Source organism: Tachyglossus aculeatus, chromosome X4, assembly GCF_015852505.1.
Source record: "Tachyglossus aculeatus isolate mTacAcu1 chromosome X4, mTacAcu1.pri, whole genome shotgun sequence".
NCBI classification, from domain to species: domain Eukaryota; kingdom Metazoa; phylum Chordata; class Mammalia; order Monotremata; family Tachyglossidae; genus Tachyglossus; species Tachyglossus aculeatus.
Window position 1 is genome coordinate 7,820,570 of NC_052098.1, and position 13,651 is coordinate 7,834,220.

Below are 13,651 nucleotides of genomic sequence, written 5' to 3' on the forward strand. Positions count from 1 at the left end.
TGTATTTCTCTTCTATTTCCCCATACAGCTTGTTTTCTATTCATCTTCCCTGCCTGCACATCGTTTGTTCTTGTCTGAGCAGCAACCCTAGGGCTTTGGAACTAGGAAAAGCCTAGGACTCCTAGGTTTTGGCGGGCTGGAGAGAATTTTGCAGCTGTGAGTCAACACACCAGCACCGCTGTGAAACTGCCTCAGAACAAAATAGTGCAATAGAATTCTCCCTAGCTCTTCCTTAGTCTAAACTCCCCATGCCACAAGGATAAGCTCCGAAGGGCTAGGGAATATCCAGAGGCCTTTATTCGAATGTTCAGATTTTCTCCTCTAGCTCCGAGGAGAAGGAGCAGCTGGTCTGTGGCTAGCCAGCAGAGGGGGTTCCCTCTCCAGGAGACTGAGCTAGTTTACATATTAGAAAACCCAAGTGACAGTTTTGTTTGATTCAAAGAAAAGACAATCAGCTTCCTTGATTAATTAAAACCTGCTTTTGTGTGTGTGTGTTTAAATTTCCTCAGTACCCTACGATATTTCTCTAGGTAGATGTTGCATTTATTTATGGACACAGATTTTCTTGTGGTTGTCTTTTATCTCAAAGTTACCTTTTTGATTTCAAATCGTTGGAGGCCTGTTTCTCTACCCATGGTGCACTCTGTTATGGGCTCATGGGGTCACATTTCCCTTGGTCAACATTACAGAGGGAAAAATGAGAATCAATCAATCAGTGGTATTTACTGAGTGCTTATAGCACTGTAGTAAGCATTCGGACCCCTCTCAAGATCACACTTGGAGAGTTTCCAATACTCTACCTGTCTCGACTATGGGAGGGAGAGTCAAGCAGAGGCCTACCCATTCCATTCCTAGCTTGGCCAGTGGCTAGGGCGTGGAAGGCAATCTGCTACAAATCAAAACTCCCCTCTGCTGGGCAGCTGCGGCATGGGAGTGAGTCGGGGGCGGAGACTCAAGTTGACTGTGCAGAAGAAGGCAATGGTAAACCATTTCTGCATAGTTACCAAGAAAACTCCATGGATACACTGTCAGAGCGATTGCAGATGAAGTTGGGGCATTCTGGGGGAGATTCATTCATTCAATTGTATTTATTGAGCACTTACTGGGTGCAGAGCACTGTACTAAGCGCTTGGGAAGTACAAGTTGGCAACATATAGAGACGGTCCCTACCCAACAACGGGCTCACAGTCTAGAAGGGGGAGACAGACAACAAAACAGAACATGTGGACAGGTGTCAAGTCATCAGAATAAATAGAAGTAAAGCTAGATGTACATCATTAACAAAATAAATAGAATAGTAAATATGTACAAGTAAAATAGAGTAATAAATCTGTACAAACATATATACAGGTGCTGTGGGGAGGGGAAGGAGGTAGGGAGGGGGGATGGGGAGGGGGAGAGGAAAGAGGGGGCTCAGTCTGGGAAGGCCTATGTGTCCATGGAGTCGCTATGGGTTGGAGACAACTCGACAGCATAAGACAAGACAGAGCGCTTGGATGAGTACAATACAATGAGTTGTTCTGGGATTCATCTTTGCGAAGTTTGTGCAGTTTAAATGCTAACATAATCTGTAAGGACACTGATTTTTGTTGAAAGATGCCGAACATTTTTTTGATTAAGTAATAATAATGATGACATTTATTAAGCACTATATGCCAAGCACTGTTCTAAGCGCTGGGGTAGATACAAGATAATCAGGTTGTCCCACGTGGGGCTCACAGTCTTAATCCCCATTTTACAGATGAGGGAACTGAGGCACAGAGAAGTGAAGTGACTTGCCCAAAGTCACACAGCTGGCAAGGGGCGGAGTGGAGATTAGAACCCATGACCTCTGACTCCCTGAGAAGACTTCAAGAGGTGCCACAGTCAGGTCCAGTGATAAGGGGTAAGGTACTGACATCTGGGACTATCTCGGTGACAGAGTTCACTGGGGTGTTTACCCTGGGCTCTGTGCCTTTGATCTCAGTGAGAGAGGGCAAGGGTCCTCATTTGAAAAACAGGATGGGAGTCTGCCGCTGTGATCAGCTGGCTGTGGAATTAGAGACTGTAAACTTGTCATGGGCAGGGAATGTGTCTACCAACTCTGTTGTCTTGTACTCTCCCAAGCGCTTAGTACAGTGCTCCGCATAGAGTGAAAGCTCAATGAATACAACTGATTGATTTATTCCACCAGGACTAGGATGAGGATGCTGTTGGAAGGGCAATCGTCGTAGCTGTAATCCTCTAGGGGGCACAATCCCACTACCCCAAAAGTCACTTAATAATAATGGCATTTATTAAGCGCTTACTGTGTGCAAAGCACTGTTCTAGTCACTTACTGCCAAAGTCTTCTCTCTTCCCTCTCCTTCCTTCCATTCTTTTCTCCTTTCCTCCCTCCTTCTTCTCTCCAACACTGTTCACTTTGAGGGCTGAGTTTTAGCCTGCACAATTTTCTGTGGTAAACACATGCAATACATTTACCGACCTGTTTAAAAATTGTTTTGAGAGTTGGACTTCTATTGAGAAGCAGCGTGGCTCAGTGGAAAGAGCACGGGCTTTGGAGTCAGAGGTCATGGGTTCAAATCCCGGTTCTGCCAACTATCAGCTGTGTGACTTTGGGCAAGTCACTTAGCTTCTCTGTGCCTCAGTTACCTCATCTGTAAAATGGGGATTAAAACTGTGAGTCCCCCGTGGGACAACCTGATTACCTTGTAACCTCCCCAGCGCTTAGAACAGTGCTTTACATATAGTAAGCGCTTAACAAATACCATTATTATTATTATTGTATGTAAGAATCTCTCCCCTCCTCAGCCATTTTAGATTGGGAGCTCTTTAAGGACAGGGAACATGTCTTCTGGTTTTAATTCTATTTTTTTCCAGCACCCACTTCGGTGCTTAGCACATTGTAGTGCCTTTAATGAATTATTGGGATGTCAGTGATGATGAAGAAGAATTGGTAAACAAGTGATGAAACAACTGCTGAATAATAGTTTACGTCTGTGAAATGACTATTGGCAAAGAGCATCCATTTCCCGAAGTCATCTGATTTGCTGCCTTTTGTTGCTGTCTTAATCATTAGACTTTTCAGTGAATTTAATGCTGATGGATGATATTGACTGATCTGGAGACTGAAATCTTATCTCCACGGAACTGATACATTGAACAATTGGTTTAAATAGGGTACAGAATGGTAGGTGCCAAGTTTCATTTTGATTGCAGGGGTGGCTGGAGGCAGGGCTTCCATGCTGTGGGACAGCAAAGAGAGACCCATCCTAAAGACCCAGAGACACAGCCAGTGGCAAACTCAGAGATGCACCCAGAGGAGCACCATGGCCTAGTGGAAAGAGCACGGGCCTGGGAGTCAGAGGATGTGGGTTCTAATTCCGGCTGTGTCTGCTGCGTGACCTTGGGAAAGTCACTTCATTCATTCAATCGTATTCAATTCAATCATATTTATTGAGTGCTTACGGTGTACAGAGCACTGTACTAAGCGCTTGTACTTCACTTCTTTGGGCCTCAGTTACCTAATCTGTAAAATGGGGATTCACTATCTGTTCTTCCTCCTACTTAGATTGTGGGATGGGGACTATGTTTGACCTGATTATCTTGTATCTTTCCCAGGGCTTAGAACAGTGCGTAACACATAGAAAACACTTAACAAATATCATTATTATTGTTAGCTAGGGAGCACAGAGAGCCCTAGTACCCATAGTCAGGAGTTCACCTACAGGGGGACCCAAAGCCAGAAAGTCACGGGACGTGGTCAAGGTTGGTGGTGGGATAGACGAGATCGAGGCACAGAGAGTAGGCTGGTGTTATAGGAACAGTGTGAGCAGGTTGGGTTGTAGTAGGAAATCAGCACTTATGTACTTGTCCATAATTTATTTACATTAATGTCTGTCTCCCCCTCTAGACCGAAAGCTCCTTATGGGCACTCTGTTATAACATACTCTCCCAAGTGCTTAGTACAGTGCTCTGCACACAGTAATCACTCAATGGACATGATTGATTGATTGGTTAGTTAGGGAGAGAATTGATTGAGTGCCTTAAAGCCGATGGTAAGGAGTTTTTGTTTAATGTGGATGGGCAACCACTGGAGGTTTTTGACGAGTGAGGAGATATGAGAAGCAGCATGGATGAGAAGCAGCGTGGCTCAGCGGAAAGAGCACGGGCTTTGGAGTCTGAGGTCATGGGTTCAAATCCCGGCTCCTCCAATTGTCAGCTGTGTGACTTTGGGCAAGTCACTTAACTTCTCTGTGCCTCATGTGACTTTGGACAAGTCACTTAACTTCTCTGTGCCTCAGTTACCTCACCTGTAAAATGGGGATTAAGAATGTGATCCCCCTGTGGGACAACCTGATCACCTTGTAACCTCCCCAGCACTTAGAACAGTGCTTTGCACATAGTAAGTGCTTAATAAATGCCATCATCATTATTATTATATGGGCTGAATGGTTTTGTCAAAAAATGATCTGGGCAGCAGAGTGAAGTATGGACAGGAGAGGGGAGGGACAGGAGGCAGGGAGGTCAGCAAGGAGGCTGAGGCAGTAATCCAGGTGGGATAGGATGAGTGCTTGGATCAGCATGGTAGCAGTATGGATGGAGAGGAAAGGGTGGATTCTAGAGTTGTTGTGAAGGTAGAACCAAAAGGATTTCATGGCAGTCTGAATATATATGGGTTAAATAAGAGAGGTGAATCGAGGATAGTGCCAGGGTTATGGGCTTATGGGGACAGGAAGGATGGTGGTGTAGTCTATAGTGATGGGAAAGTCAGGAGAAGGACAGGGTTTGGGTGGGAGATGAGTTCTGTTTTGGACATGTTAAGTTTGAGCTGTTGGTGGGACATCTAAGTAGAAATGTCCTGGAAATAGGTGGAAATGTGAAACTGTGGAGGAGAGGGGTCAGGGCTGGAGAGGTAGATTTGGAAGTCATCCATGTAGAGATGGTAGTTGAAGCCATGGAATAATAATGATGGTACTTGTTAAGCGCTTACTATGTGCAAAGCACAGTTCTAAGTGCTGGGGGGGGGAAATAATAATAATAATGATGGCATTTATTAAGTGCTTGCTATGTGCAAAGCACTGTTCTAAGCACTGGGGAGGTTACAAGGTGATCAGGTTGTCCCCTGGGGGGATCACAGTCTTCATCCCCATTTTACAGATGAGGTAACTGAGGCCCAGAGAAGTTAAGTGACTTGCCCAAAGTCACACAGCTGACAATTGGTGGAGCCGGGATTTGAACCCCTGGCCTCATACGATTGATGACCTCTGACTCCAAAGCCCGTACTCTTTCCACTGAGCCACACTGCTAGGAAGTGGATGTAGATGGAGGATAGATGGGGGAATAGTCCCAGTTATATTGTCATTATAATACTGGGATTTTCTTTAAACCTCAACAGACAGCCCCATGTGGGACTGCATATTATCTGATTATCTTGTATCTACCCCTGGCACATAGCAAGCACTTAACAAACACCACAAAACTCAAACCAGAATTTACACATCTGCATCTCCTTATCCCTGATAAGGTGAGGAGAAGGAGAGCTTGGAAAATTTTCTAGGATAATTATCAGGAGGTGAGGCATTTGGAATGTTTGGCATAAGAGAGTAATCAATAGCACTAATAATGCACTCAGATTAGATGATCGTGGATGACTCTGTATGAATCTGCCTATGTTGCCATCTCCAGCCTTGGTTTCTCTTTTCTCAATGTGCTAAGGTGTTCTGTTTTCAGCTCTTGAATATTGACAGTGCATCCAAGTCAATTGCACTTTCAGTTCACTAGGCTCAATCACTCACTCAATCCATGAAATTTACTGTGTGTTGAGCACTGTACTAAGTGCTTGGGAGAGTACAGTGTAGCAGAGTTGGTAGAAACGTTCCTGACCCACAATGAGCTTACAGTCTAGACTTATTAAAAATAGTTTTATTTAATCATAGCAGATAATAAAATTCAGAGCAGTGCACCTGGAGGCAAGCTCCTCTAGTGTGAAAAGTCAACTCTTCTTCATGAGGCTAGAACATTTCAGTTGCTAGGGAGAGGAGAAATTTGCCAAGTTTTAAATTCAGCATTTGTCATAAGCCCACAGTGGTGCTTATAGAACCATAAAGAGCATGCATTTGGATCTATAGCTGTGTGTTATTAATTCTGCTGCCTCATTACTGGATGTGTGAATATCCTAATAGGCCAGCCTTCCTTGAATTCCCACTGGAAAATTAGGTGGCATTTAGTAGCTGAACAAATATTGGTTAGTGGATTTAGGAGGCCAAGTGGATATTGTTTTGACCTTGGTAATATTTGTTTTTGCATTTGTTTCCGCTTGAGGTGAGCCAGTGTTGAAGGTTGCTGTAGTCTGAGCTGAGGTCTTTGTTCATTCATTCAGTCATATTTATTGAGCGCTTACTGTGTGCAGAGCACTGTACTAAGTGCTTGGGAAGTATCTATTGATTCAGTACATTGCTAGTGTCTCAGCACTTATTTCAGTGCTTGAAACAGGATTTGTGGGAAGAGTGCCATTTTGAAAAAGCATAGTGTTTTTAAGGGTCAGCCTTACTTGAAATGTTCTCTTTTAAGTACCAAACTTGTAAGCAAGGATAATTTTAACCCGAATGGTGTAGTACTGGCCAAAATGAACAGCAGTAAAAAAGTAGCCAGTTGAAACAATTGATCAATCAATCAATTAATGGCATTTATTGAGCTCTTACTGAGTACAGAACATTGCACTAAGCATATGGGAGAGTACAATACAACAGAGTTGGTAATAAGGAAAATTCCCGAGCAAGATCCAGGTATGCTGAATGCTTTTTAACATATGTACTTATAATATTAATACAGGAGTTGGGGGTGTGTGTGTGTCACTGTGTCAATCACTTTCACCCTGGCCATGGATTGGCTAGGACTCTGTCAACCTGTCCATTGATTGGTTAATGTGATGGGAGTGCATTGCACGTGCATTTTATCCCAATGGAAATAACCTAGTTTTGTTTTTGAGGAGGGGAAGAGCTGTGAAGCAACAACCCCCTCTTACTTGAAACCACAAGCAGTGTCTTGTGCCCTGGTGAGTCCCTCCCGCTGGGCTGGTGGGGTCTGCATTAGGAGGCTGAAATGTTTATATCTTCTTTGCCTCTGGGACAGTGGCAAAGGATACTTATCTCTCCATAGGAGTAAGCAAAGAGCCAGCCTCCAGAAGGAGGTGGATTCATTCATTTGCCTTTATTGAGTGCTTACTGTGTGCAAAGCACTATACTAAGCACTTGGGAGAGTATAATATAGCAATAAACAGACACATTCCCTGCCCACAAAGAGCTCACAGTCTATAGGTGATGATGATGATGGTATTTGTTAAGCGCTTACTATGTGCCAAGCACTGTTCTAAGCTCTGGGGTAGATACAAGGTAATTAGGTTGTCCCATGTGGGGCTCACGGTCTTAATCCCCATTTTACAGATGAGATAACTGAGGCACAGAGAAGTTAAGTGACTTGCCCAAAGTCACACAGCCGATAAGTGATGGAGCTGGGATTAGAACCCACAACTTCTGACTCTCAAGCCCGGGCTCCTTCCACTAAACCAAGCCATGGCAGGTGAATGAGAGGTGGGGGTGGGAGAATTGAAGTCCCAGGAGCACTCAAAGAAATCATAAGGTCTGAGATGGCTGTGTAGAGGAAGAGATTGCAGCAATGATGCTGTGGAGGTGGGATTCATTATCATCATCAATCATATTTATTGAGCGCTGTGTGCAGAGCACTGTACTAAGCGCTTGGGAAGTACAAGTTGGCAACATATAGAGACAGTCCCTACCCAATAGTGGGCTCACAGTCTAAAAGTCACAGTCTACATTATGGTAGTGGGGTACTCTGTGGCTCAGGAGAACCTGCTCAGGAGAACATGTGGTGAATAGGTTGATCGTCCTGGTAATGCCTCCCACTTTGATCCTGACCCTGCTTCTGCCTACCCAACAACTCTGGTGAGAAATATGCAAGGGAATGTCATATGAGTCACTTGACTTCTCTGTGACTCAGTTTTCTCATCTGTAATTTTTTTTTCATTTATTCAATCGTATTTATTGAGTGCTTACTGTATGCAGAGCACTCTACTAAGGCTTGGAAGAGTACAATACAACAATAAACAGTCACATTCCCTTCCCACAATGAGCTTACAGTGTAGAGTGGGGAATTCAATACCCATTCTCCCTCCCCCCTAAAAATAATAATTATGGTATTTTTTAAGCACTTACTATGTGCCAGGCACTGTACTAAGCACTGGGGTGGATACAAGCAAATTGGGTTGGATGCAGTCCCTGTCCCAGGTGGGGCTCACAGTTTCAATCCCCATTTTACAGGTGAGGTAACTGAAGCACAGAGAAGTAAAATGACTTGCCCAAGGCCACACAGCAGACAAATGCTGGAGCTAGGATTAGAACCCATGCCTTCTGACTTCCAGGCCCGTGCTCTATCCACTACACCACCCTGCTCTCCTAGACAGTGAGCCCCATGTGGGACATGGACTGTGTCCAACCTGATTAGCTTGTATCTACCCCAATGCTTAGAACAGTGCCTAGCACATAGTAAGTGCTTAACAAAAACCATCAGTATCTATTCATTAATTCATTTAATAGTATTTATTGAGCACTTACTGTGTGCAGAGCACTGTACTAAGCGCTTGGAAAATACAATTCTGCAGCAGATAGAGACAGTCATACATTACAGATAGGGGAAATGGCAGAATATCAGGATATGTACAAAACTGCCTCAGGGCTGGGGGTGGGGTGAGTATCAAAGAGCTTAAGGGGTATTCACCCAAGAGCATAGATGACACAGAGAGAAGGCCAAATAGGGGAAATGAGGGGTTAGTCAGGGAAGACCTCATGGAGGAGTTGTGATTTTAACAACACTTTTGAAGGTGGGGAGAACCGTGGTCTGTCAGATATTATAATAATAATAATGGTATTTAAGTGTGTACTAAGTGCCGGGCACTGTATTAAACGCTGGGGTGGATACAAGCAAATGGGGTTGACACAGTCCCTGTCCCACATGGGGCTCACAACCTCGCTCCCCATTTTACAGCTGAGGTCACTGAGGCCCAGAGAAGTGAAGTGAGTTGCCCAAGGTCACACAGCAGACAAGTGGCAGAGCCAGGATTAGAACCCATGACCTACTAACTACCAGATCCATGCACTATCCCCTATGCCATGAATTGGGGGGATATTCCAAGCTCGAAAGAAGATGTGGCCAAAGCGTCGGTGGCGAGATAGATGAGAGCAAGGTACAGTACGTAGGTTGGCGTAAGAGGAATGAAGTGTGCGTTTTGGGTTATATTAAGAGATCACCGAGGTAAGGTAGGAGGAAGAGAGCTGACTGAGTGCCTTAAAGCTGGTGGTGGTGAGGAGTTTCTGTTTGATGCAGAGATGGAAGGTCTCTGAGGAGTGGGGAGATGTGGAGTCTATCTATCCTGCCCATGCCTCAGCCACTCGCTTTTTGCTTTCCCTTAATAAATGCATCGGGTTTTGGGGAGCTGATAAGAGGAGAAAGAAAAAGTAGGCCGGCAGATGACTTAGGTGTGGGGTGTTGGGGGACTTGAAGGACAGAATAAGATAGAGCAGAAAATAAGGAAGAGGAGGTCAAGTGATTCCGAAATAAGTGTTACCGAGGTACAATGCCTGGAACCCCCTCCATGCCCCTTCTACTCCCTCTGTGCTATCCTGTGCCTCACTCCTGACCTGCCTTGTGCCACTCAAGTGGGAAAGACAGAAACATGGGCAGTACACACCCTTCATTTTGTCCAATAGACCGTATCTAATTCTCACCCGTATATTTTTCCCAGTGCTTAGAACACACCAGGCGCTTAATTAATATGATTATTACTGCTGCTGTCATTACTAAAGTGCTATTTTACTATGAGGAGAGACCTAGATTGGTCACCTGCAGTTACTGTTATTTTCATCATTTCATACTGGTGGAGTGTCAGCTGCGGCTTCGTTCAAAAATCAGTGTGAGTTTTGACATCTAGCTCTTTCAGTCTGGCAGGCTTCTCAGCATTTGCTGAAGGACTGTGAAGGGCTCTTTGTTTAGCCACTCAGGGGGATCGGGGACATGAGAGACAAGGATGGGCAGGGATTGTGTCTACTGACTCTGTTGTATTGTACTCTCCCAAGTGCTAAGTATAGTGCTCTGCACATGGTTAAGTGCTCAATAAATACCAAAGGGGTTGGGTAAGCTTGCTGTGGGAAGGGAGTGTGTCTTTTTTATTGTTGTATTGTACTTTTCCAAGCACTTAGTACAGTCCTCTGCAAACAGTAAGTGCTCAATAAATACGTTTGAATGAATTATTATTATTATTATTATTATGGCATTTGTTAAGCATTTAACTATGTGCCAGGCACTGTACTAAGCACGGGGGTGGATACAAGTAAATAGTCCCTGTCCTACATGAAGCTCACATACTCAATTCCCATTTTATAGATGAGGGAACTGAGGCACAGAGAAGTGAAGTGACCTGCCCAAGGTCACACAGCAGATGAGTGGCCAAGTAGGGTTTAGAACCCATGACCTTCTGACTCCCAGGCCCGTGCTCTATCTACAATGCCATGCTGCTTAGGCAGTGACATACCAGTGGCAGCCAGAGCTGAAATGCTCAGAGAACTGCCCCTCCTAATACCGGCCTTCTCTTCTCCTTTCTTTCCCTTTCATATGTTTTTCCTTTCCTCTCATTCTCATTCTCTCTCTCTCCTTTTCTCTCTCCTTCGTCTTGCTCTCATTTACCACATTTTTGGTTCTCTTGTGGGTATAAAAAGTCACTCCCTCCCCCCCATTGCTGGGTGGTAGGCTGGGGACACTCACAATGAAACCTAAGAAGATAAATAATACTTGTTTACACCAGTAGTCTAATCAGTCCCATATTCCATCTCCAGGAATGGCAACAATCAATCATTAGCATTCATTAAACACCTACTATTAACTGAGCACTGTACTAAGCACTTAGGAGAGCAACAAGGACAGTAAAAGAGTCAACATACAATAAGATGATGGACTGATACATTAATTGTGCAAGGCTGTGTAGATCTGACAGCCATGTTTCTACCCTAATCCGACCATTCTTTTTTTTAAAATGGTATTTATTAAACACTTTCTATGTGCTGGGCACTGTACTAAGTGCTGGGGTAGATGCAAGCTAATCAGATTGGACCCAATCCCTGTCCCACATGGGGCTCACACTCTTAATCTCCATTTTATAGATGAGGTAACAGAGGCCCAGAGAAGTTAAGTGACTTGTCCAAGTCACACAGCAGATATGTAGCAATTGGAACCCAGGTCCTTCTTACTCCCAGGCCCATGCTCTATCCATGAGGTGCTGTAAAGGTGTTTATATCACTGACTTTTTCACCCCTTGAGTGTTTTATGGACCAGTCAGTCGATTGTATTTATTGAGTGCTCTCGGTATCCAGAGCATTGTAGTAAGCATTTCCCTGACAGACCACTCTCCAAAGAATTGTAGCTAAAACTAGAGAGTGACTGATGACTGAAGTGCGGTTTCTCTCCTCAGGCTAAGAAAGGAAGACATACTCATTGTTTCTAAAAAGACATATTCGAATCAAAAGTGTTTTTGAGCAATGCCTGGAGAAGAAGATTTAGAACCTCAAATGATTTGTAGGCTAGCTAGATTCCACTGTGCCCAGCTAAGGAATTCACAATTCATCTCAGCCCTAACCTGTGAAGTGTTTCCCAAATCTCTCTGCCGTGGGGAGCCATGTGGGGCTCCACACTGTTGGAGGTGAGAGTTGGGAGTCACGGGGACTTGGGGCATCTAGATTTCACACTACGAGTTCCTATAACAACCTCCCTCCCTCAAACTCACAGTTGCCCAAAGCATTAGGGAGACATTAGTCTCCTCTCATACCACCGTGACTCGGTACTACAATGGAAGGACTTGAGGTTCCCCAGTTTGGGGTTTCTGCCTTCCCTGGGACTTTCACAGGCCCATACAGCTCGAAATCTGGGATCCCTACATAGTCACACAGCCCTTATCATGCAGTCACTGTATAAGGGCTTACTGGTCCACGTCCAAGGCAGATCCTCCATACTATCAGAAATTCCGTAAGTGCCGATCTCAGCTGGGTGCCTGGTACCTACCTGGGTTGTCAGTCCTTTCTTATGATTTCCATTAGGTATTCTTCTTGATCAGTTCCCCAATTTATTTATATTAATGTCTGTCTCCCCATATAGACTGTAAGGTCTCTGTGGGCAGGGAATGTGTCTGTTTATTGTTATATTGTACTTTCCTAAGCACTTGGTACAGTGCTCTGCACACAGTAAGTGCTCAGTAAATATGATCAACTGTCCAACTGACTGACTGACTCAGAAAAAGGCAGCTGATCAAAAAAACAAAGGTGAAAAGAAGCCAGAACCTTAGCTGGTGTTTCTGAGCCATGCTCCAAGGATGGAGGCCAAGACCAACCCAGAAATACTGTGAGAGCAATCTTCAAAGGACTCACCTACTTCCTGTGCCCCTACTTCTCCCTGGACCCCAACAACTGCTCCTGCTCAAACTCATTCTGATATTATGGGAATTGTCCTATTATTTCTGGACCTCTGACAGAACACGAGAACATAAATCCACACTCCACAATACTCAGCAGCAGTACCAGCCGACCCAACATACCTCGCTTCAAATAAAGTTACCTCAGGTAGGAGATTTTTTATTTTATTTTTTAGGGTATTTGTTAAGCACTTACTATGTGCCAGGGACTGTACTAAGTGCCTGGGTAGATACAATGCTAATCAGGTTGGACATAGTTCATATCCCACATGGGGCTCTCAGTCTTAATTCCCATTTTACAGATGAGGTAACTGAGGCACAGAGACATTGTGACTTGTCCAAGGTCCCACAGAACATCGGAACCAGTGTTGGCCACCCATCTGGACACATAGAACTCACTCCTGACCTGCTGTGGCCGAGAAACATCCATTCCTTCATTTTCCCTCTCTGTGTTCCCCGCCTGCCTGCGGGCTTGACACCCTGCTGACCGAAGGCTCCTCTGCGGCTGCCTGGTTTCACCTCAAATCAGCCACCTGTTTGCTCCTGAACCTTTGCTCTCAGGGACCCAGGGACCTCCATTTGATTTGGTGGCTGGTCAGTGGAACCCCCAGATTCAGCAGTTATTGCTGCTGAAAACCTCTCCTATAAACCCTTCACTTTTCTGATCTCACCATATCCCTTTGATCCTCTCCATCTAATCCCCCAACCCTGCACCCCACTCATTCCCCTCCATCCAACCCCTTCCCATTCCCTGTGCCACCCCCTCCCCTTTCCCCCCTATTCCATCTCTGTCCTTTCCCAGCACTGCCTCTCATCCCCATTCCCCAACCCCGGCTCTGTCAGCTCACTCCCATCCAGTCCCCCTGTCCCCCCACCCGTGCCGTTCCCTAAACACACCCCCTTCCGGTCATTTTCTAGCTCTGCCATTTGTCCCCTTCCCTCAGCATCAGCTCACTTCTGTTCAACTCCTCCCCACCCTTGTGCCGTCTTCTCCCCCATCCCCCCCATCCCCCACCAAGCAGCCTCAGCCAATTGAAACCTGTAGAATCCCCGCAGTATGGTTTAGTGGACAGAGTATGGGCCTGGGATTCAGAAGGACCTGGGTTCTAATACTAACTCCACCACTTGTCTGCTCTGTGA

At 45.1% G+C, this 13,651-nt stretch overlaps 1 non-coding gene across 1 annotated transcript; it reads left to right on the plus strand.

The window, feature by feature from the left end:
• The first annotated feature begins 759 nt into the window (after positions 1–759).
• Positions 760–897, plus strand: LOC119948454. Its single transcript, XR_005456849.1, has one exon. It is a non-coding gene; the product is annotated as a small nucleolar RNA SNORA7 (small nucleolar RNA).
• Positions 898–13,651: the final 12,754 nt, after the last annotated feature.